The 7,154-nt window shown below is 37.6% G+C and overlaps 1 long non-coding RNA gene across 1 annotated transcript; it reads right to left on the bottom strand.

Moving 5' to 3' along the window:
* Window positions 1-5,428: 5,428 nt before the first annotated feature.
* On the bottom strand, window positions 5,429-6,629 carry LOC140182643 (uncharacterized). Its single transcript, XR_011878620.1, has 2 exons — window positions 6,040-6,629; window positions 5,429-5,954 (listed from the first exon to the last, which is right to left on the bottom strand). It is a non-coding gene; the product is annotated as an uncharacterized lncRNA (long non-coding RNA).
* Window positions 6,630-7,154: the final 525 nt, after the last annotated feature.

Raw genomic sequence — 7,154 nt, forward strand, 5'->3', positions numbered from 1 at the left:
GAATGAGTAAAAGAACATGGATTAAATAATACTTATTATGCAGTAATGCAGAACGGGTTGAGGTTTTGGAGATGCTTTGTCTTCTAAATCTCTGCTTTCCTACTGTCTTCTTCTTCACGCACGTAAGGCTCCTTCCATGGCAAGCTGTATGTTGGTGGATCACCGTTGTCAATGGCTACCATCCGTCCTCTCAGTGAAAATGGTCCAGCTACGGGTTTCGTAGGGCTAATCATCTGTTGGTTCTCACTAGTGTTGGAATAAGATCCATTGATCCTTTTGCACACTGTCACTGCGCCCAACATTTTTAAGTTTGAAGCTCGTCACAGCCATCCCTTCCCGGATCCTACTCGAAATACCACAGACAAGGTTTAGACTTTCCGGATCTTAAGAATGCTGCCAATTGATTCTAGCTTATACCACGAAGACTCTGATCTCACAGATTTGAATGCTCTGTTGTCAGGAGAGGCAATCAAACTCGTGAACCAGGAACCAAAGAGATACACACTCAATCTAAGGTAGAACGAAAGTGGTTGTCAGGCACGCATTCATAGGTTGAGAATGGTGATGAGTGTCACGGATCATCACATTTATCATGTTGAAGTGCGAGTGAATATCTTAGAATAGAAATAAGCGTGATTGAATGGGAAACAGTAGTAATTGCATTAATCCATCGAGACACAGCAGAGCTCCTCACCCCCAACCATGGAGTTTAGAGACTCATGCCGTAGAAGATACAAAATTCAGATGTGAAAATGTCATGATGTTCAAAATAAATCTCTAAAAGTAGTTTTTATACTCAACTAGTAACCTAGGTTTACAGAAAATGAGTAAGCTAAGATAGATAGTGCAGAAATCCACTTCCGGGGCCCACTTGGTGTGTGTTTGGGCTGAGCACTGAAGCTTTCACGTGCATAGGCTATTCCTGGCGTTGAACTCCAGCTTTTGTGCCAGTTTGGGCATTTAACTCCAACTTTTATGCCAGTTCTGGCGTTTAACGCCAGAAAAGGGTAAGGAGCTGGCGTTTAAACACCAGTTTGCGCTACCAAAACTCGGGCCAAGTATGGACTATTATATATTTCTGGAAAGCCCAAGATGTCTACTTTCCAACGCAATTGAGAGCGCGTCAATTGGATTTCTATAACTCCAGAAAATCTATTTTGAGTGCAGGGAGGTCAGAATCCAACAACATCTACAGTCCTTTCTCAGCCTCTGAATCAGATTTTTGCTTAGGTCCCTCAATTTCAGCCAGAAAATACCTGAAATTACAAAAAAAACACACAAACTCATAGTAAAGTCTAGAAATGTGATTTTTGCATAAAAACTAATAAAAATATAATAAAAAGTAACTAAAACATACTAAAAACTACATGAAAATATCACCAAAAAGCGTATAAAATATCCGCTCATCAGCAGCTTTATCTCAAAAAAAATTAGAACCCTTGATAATGAGATTTGGCTTCCTCATAAATATATTAAGGAAGTGACCCTCCATAAAAGCTTCTTGAAGTGACAACACATTGGTAATGAAGGATGTTAAGTTAAGAAATTAACTAAATTAATTAATGATGACAAACATGATTTTATTGGGCAAAGTAAATAATTAGTGTTGATTGTTTATGATTATATGAGGTTGATTATTTATTGTTGCAGGCCAAAATTCATCATTGCAGTAGCCCAAGAGGATGGAAAATAAGAAACAAATCTGGTGGGCTACAAATCATTAAACAAGCCCAAAAGGATTCAAACAATTGAAACCAGCTGAGACAAAGAAATCTAACGGGCTGAACTTGAGTGATAACCAACCCAAGCCCGATTTGGTTTCAGCAAGAAAATCCCTCCAATTTACTCTCACACCAAAAGCAACATTCACTTTTGTGTTTTGGTCAAAAATCAGAAAAGTGAGAGAGAGAGAGATAGAGAGAGAGAGAGAGAGATAGAGCTTCTTCCCTAAGCTAATCACCAAAGAAGCAAGAAAGAGAAAGATTAAGCAAGAAAGAGTGAAGTCTAATCACCCACATCAATCTGTGTCAAGAAAAAGTCAGAAGCTAAAGGTGATTTTCATTTCCTTCTACATGCATCTCATTTTCTTCTCTTCTTCCCAACTCTCTGCTAGTCCAAAAATGGTATTCATGGAAAAGTTGATTTCTGTTCAACTCTGCTGTGTATCTACGGTCACAAATGAGTCTTGGGGAACAAGTAGTTTCTCAATGGCTAAGATCTGGGTTTACCATTGAGGATATCTGTTTTCTGCTTTCCTATGGATTTCGGTCAATAAGAGAAGGTCAGAAGAAAAGTCCCTAATTTGAGTAAAAATGGAAGAAAGTGAACGGCTGGGTTGGTGAAGCACAAAGCTCAAGAAGTTGACCTAGGAAGAGCAACCAAGCAACAGGCAGGGAGATAAAAAGAAGATTTTTGTTCATTTTGAAAGCAAGGAGAGATAACCAGAGCATAGAGGTTTTGTTCTGAGAAGTGTTCTTTGAAGAAGTTCATCTAACTGGACAGTGTTTCCTAGTAAAAGGAGCATTTCGCCAGAATGAAGAACTGAATCAGAGGCTTGCTAATATGGTTTATCACATAGCAAAGAGGCTGTTGAAGCATCAATCTCCTTCATATTTTACAGATTGTAATTTACTTTTCAATGTTTATCTTTCTGTAATTTTTTGAGTGAAAACGCATAATGAGAGAGCTCAAGTAAAAGCCATGAGTGGAAAGAGGCTGAGTGATACACTTGAGAGAAAAGCCTAGAGTTATTTTCAGATTTCTTTAGGTAAGTTTGTGTCTTGTATCCAGTACCAGTGAGGTACCCCTTTCTTAGTTGGGTGAGCACTAAGAGTGAAGAGTTAGATATTAGCATAGCCAATGTCAAGTTAGGTTAGAACTTGAGAGTGAAAGGATTGTGTTAATCCTGTGGAATTGGTGTATGTAATACTTTGACTATAATGGAAATTCCTCCATTGTTGTGGAGGAGACTGGACGTAGGTTGCATAGCACAAGGCAACCGAACCAGGATACATGGTGGTGTTAGCTTTTCTCTTCTCTGCTCTGTCCTGTTTTATGATATTCATGAGACAAAATGGAATTGTCTCATAAATTTTTCGCTACTTAGTTCAAACAGTTTCAGACAGCAAGTTTGTTTTAAAAGGGTTAATACTGTAACTGAAAAGAAGGTCATAGATTCAACCCCCTTCTCTAAACCTTCTACAACCTTCAAAAGATTTTTTCTTGGAAAAGATTACCTACATCCTTTGAGTGTAAAGGAGAGTGACCTGATTAGGTAGGATGAATAATGATAATCCTACAGCAACACCTATGGATGCCTAAAGATGGCTTGATGCTATCTACTTTCTTACTTAAAGGATACACATTTTGTGACTGGAAAATAAAACAAAATATAAAAGTCATTAAGAAAATAAAATTTAATAGATTTACTTTACCATGCCACTACAACAACTTTTGTCTTTGCCCACAACAAAATTGATTACATCATGTCTCTCCGCTCAGAAGCTTAAGGTACCCTAAAGTGAGTGGCAACATACAGTTCAAAAGAAGAAGAAAGGATAATGGTGCATATTTAGATTTAAATGACGTCTTCAAAATAAAAATTAAATACAGATGCAGAAGCTTAGGGTCACCTAAAGTGAATGACAACACATAGTTCAAAAGACGAGAGAAGGCTTGAGGTGCAAATTTTTTGGATTTCAATGGCATTTTCAATATAAAAGTTAAATATTTTCACAAAGATGTAGAAGCTCCGGATTATCTAAAGTGAGTGGCAACACACAGTTCAAAAGAGAAAGGAAGGCTTGAGGTGCAAATTTTGGATTTAAATGACATCTTCAATATAAAAGTTAGGATACATTTCAGGTACTACTCGAGTGTACTTCATTGGAGTATTGGTATACCATGTACGAAACGGTAGCTTGAAAAGATTTGTCTACACTCAAGCTTGCAATGACAATTGTATCCTTGAGATAAGAAAGAAAAAGACTATAAGGGGCAGCTAAAAGAAGGGAGAATATAAAAGTAACAGAGTTGAGCTACTTTTACAGGGGGTATATGCAGGTCGGCTTTAGTGCGTGATGTGTTTCTGAGTAATGTGGATCGAGAGAGGGTCGTTATCTGGATTGATAAAGATCAAGCCACATGGAGGGGTTGGTAAAGAGGTGGACGAGTTGTGTAAATATGTGCGGCAGGTCAACGGAGCATTGGACCGATAATAGCGCCAACGTTCATGGCGAAGTGGTATAGAGGCTTGACCGGTGGCAGGGGAGGGGGACATTTTGCGAGCTAAGGCTAATCGGACAGCTGAACCTGTGGGATTCCCAACCTTCTTCCAAGCTTGGCAGTGTAAGCAGACTGGCTAATCACTATGGACTATTTCTGGTTCGAGTCTTTTGACTCGGCCCATGATAAAAAAAATAAAGCTCAATGTCCCACTTCAATTCCTTCAACAATATTCACTAATTCACTGTTTGCTAGCCGTGGGATTAGCAACGAAAATATTTTATTGTTTAATATTTAAATTATTTATTATATTATTTTAATGTTATGGCAGCTTTATTATAATATTTATTTATTTATTAAAACCTCATCTAGTGTTCTACACTTCTACTATTGTATAATTTTAAATATTCAAAGACTATATATTTCATTTTGGAATTGACTTTTAAAATATTAAATATAATATTTTTTTATTTTATAATAGTATAAATATATTTTAATATATTTACTTATATTCATTTAATATATAGTTTTTTTTTTTCCACGGTATCTCCCAGTCCGACAGGCCAAGGATTAATCCGCCACGGTACTGGGTTCTATTTAAGGGTTTGTCGCTGGCCAATAAGTTGCTGCATGCACAAGGCGAGATTCGAATTTCCGACACTTATTTAAGCGGATTAGTGAGCTAACCACTAGACCAACCTAACTTAATTGTCTTTATTTGATATACAGTGTTGATATATAATGCATATATACTGGGCCCAATTTCCATCATAAACACTCAAACTTTCACAACAGGTCCATCATTATTTTTGCTTGGCTCACCATTTCATTCTAAGCCAGCTACATGAGACCATCACAAAAGCCAATCCACATCATCACACTGTATTGGGCATTATGGACATCTTAAACACCTCGCTCCACAACGGATAAATAAGTTACCTGACTACCATACACCCACTTTATTTGATTCAGCATCACATCATTCCTCTTTCTCTTTAGCTCATCCTTTCATATATTTTATATTAAATTTCAATGGTTTAGAAGCATGGCGTACTGAACTTCTAGCACAATAACCTCCCTCACCTGAAATGCTTCCTAAAAGTTAAATATTTTCACAAGGCATAGGGTCACCTAAAGTGAGTGGCATCACACAGTTCAAAATAGGAGGGAAGGAGAGAGATTTCAAATTTTGTTATCTTCAAGATGAAAATTAAAAAATATTCATAAACATGTCATCAGTTAGAATTTGATCGTTACATTATTCAAAAATAATAATTTAAACTTTACTAGCACATGAACACGAAAGGTTTCGAGTTACATTAATTGGGGAGGTTACCATTCAATGATACATATTTTGTGGGATACTTATTGCTTAACTAGGATCGAACCAAGTTAAAGAACAACAACTAATTGCAACAACCTAGTGTGAACAGTCTACAACTGAGAGACCCATTACGAACTAATAATACCAGACACAAATTGTATTAGACAACAAAACAGCCACAACAAACCATGTTAACAACTAAAAGTAGATCTCTCCCAAAAGTGTCTTCTTCAACATAGAGTACTGCCGCTTATTTAGGGATCTTCGGCTCTTGAAAAATATTGGCCAATTGTTACATAATATCTCCTATCTGAATCGTGAGCTCCCATTTCTCCATCTCAAGCTAGGGATACATAGCCTTGCAAGGACGTCACGACCTCCTATAGCTGATGAATTGATGTACCAACTGCGACAAACACAAAATTAGAGGCCCACTAAAAAACCAAATTCACGAAAGATGTTTCACTTAAAAATATAATTTTTCAATTTACTTTGTTCACCGTGCCCTTCCAAATTAGTCTGTGTTGCCATGGATTCATGGGTTCCGATTTGAACCACTTGATGGAACCAACTAGCCGGTGAGAGTTCTCTGCGTCGTTGTTCCACAATTGGAGGTTGATGCGGGTCGTCAAGGCGAGAGGTGGTACCAGATGAGGAACTTATCAAATGCGCACTGATTGCCGCCGTGTTTGGAGATGGAAGAAGCTGTAATTCGCTCTCTCGAGCAGGAATGGCTGTTGCAGCCCTTTGGAAGTTCAATGCCTTTTCGTAATTCCGGTACCGGTGATGGAGATTTCAGGAGAAGCCCTCCACATGAGCCGAAGCGGCTTCCTAGGTGGAGTATATTCCCAGCGTCCTTCTCCTGAACACCACATAACAATCACCTTCTGGTCGCAGTGCCATTGCTGTGTGTGTAGCACTTTCCTGGAACTGCACTAACAATTTACTCTCAAAGCTTCTAGTAAGATCTGGTGATAATTGAAGTAGATAGAGGATTTAAGTAGGGAAAAGTCTAGGGGGCCAGCAATTTTATCAGATTCTGGCCAGCATGTAACCATCAAAGAAGAGTAAGCTATTGGATGAAATCTCACATTAATCTCACACCATTAAAAGCCTCGTTAATGGCTATTTGATGGCTATAAATCCCAAATATTGCTGGCTCCCTAGCATTCCTCTTTAAGTAAACTGAACCTCACGTGATCCCTCTCATGGAAGCTCCAAAAACAAAAACAACAGTTTAAGATAAACCTTCTCATGGAAGCTCCAAAAACAAAAACAACAGTTTAGGATAAACCTTCTTCGTATTCCCCTTAAGAAACTATGATTTTTTTTTTAAATTAGGGGCCAATGCATAGACCAAATATGTGACTGTATTAACGTTTATGTATATATCTAGGGCACCACTTATATAAAGTTTCCAAAAATAACTTTATGATAAAGATGCCTACGTAGCAAGTTTTGATCCACATATTCTAAAGCCACATTTTTCACTTGAAACCGTAACTCTTCACAAAGAAAAGCGTCACCTAATGGAAAAAAGTAAATTAGAAGATTTAAGAGAAGAAATAATTAAATTATCAAAATTAATAGATCAAAAATTAATGAT

The sequence above is a fragment of the Arachis hypogaea genome, chromosome 20, assembly GCF_003086295.3.
Source record: "Arachis hypogaea cultivar Tifrunner chromosome 20, arahy.Tifrunner.gnm2.J5K5, whole genome shotgun sequence".
NCBI lineage: Eukaryota > Viridiplantae > Streptophyta > Magnoliopsida > Fabales > Fabaceae > Arachis > Arachis hypogaea.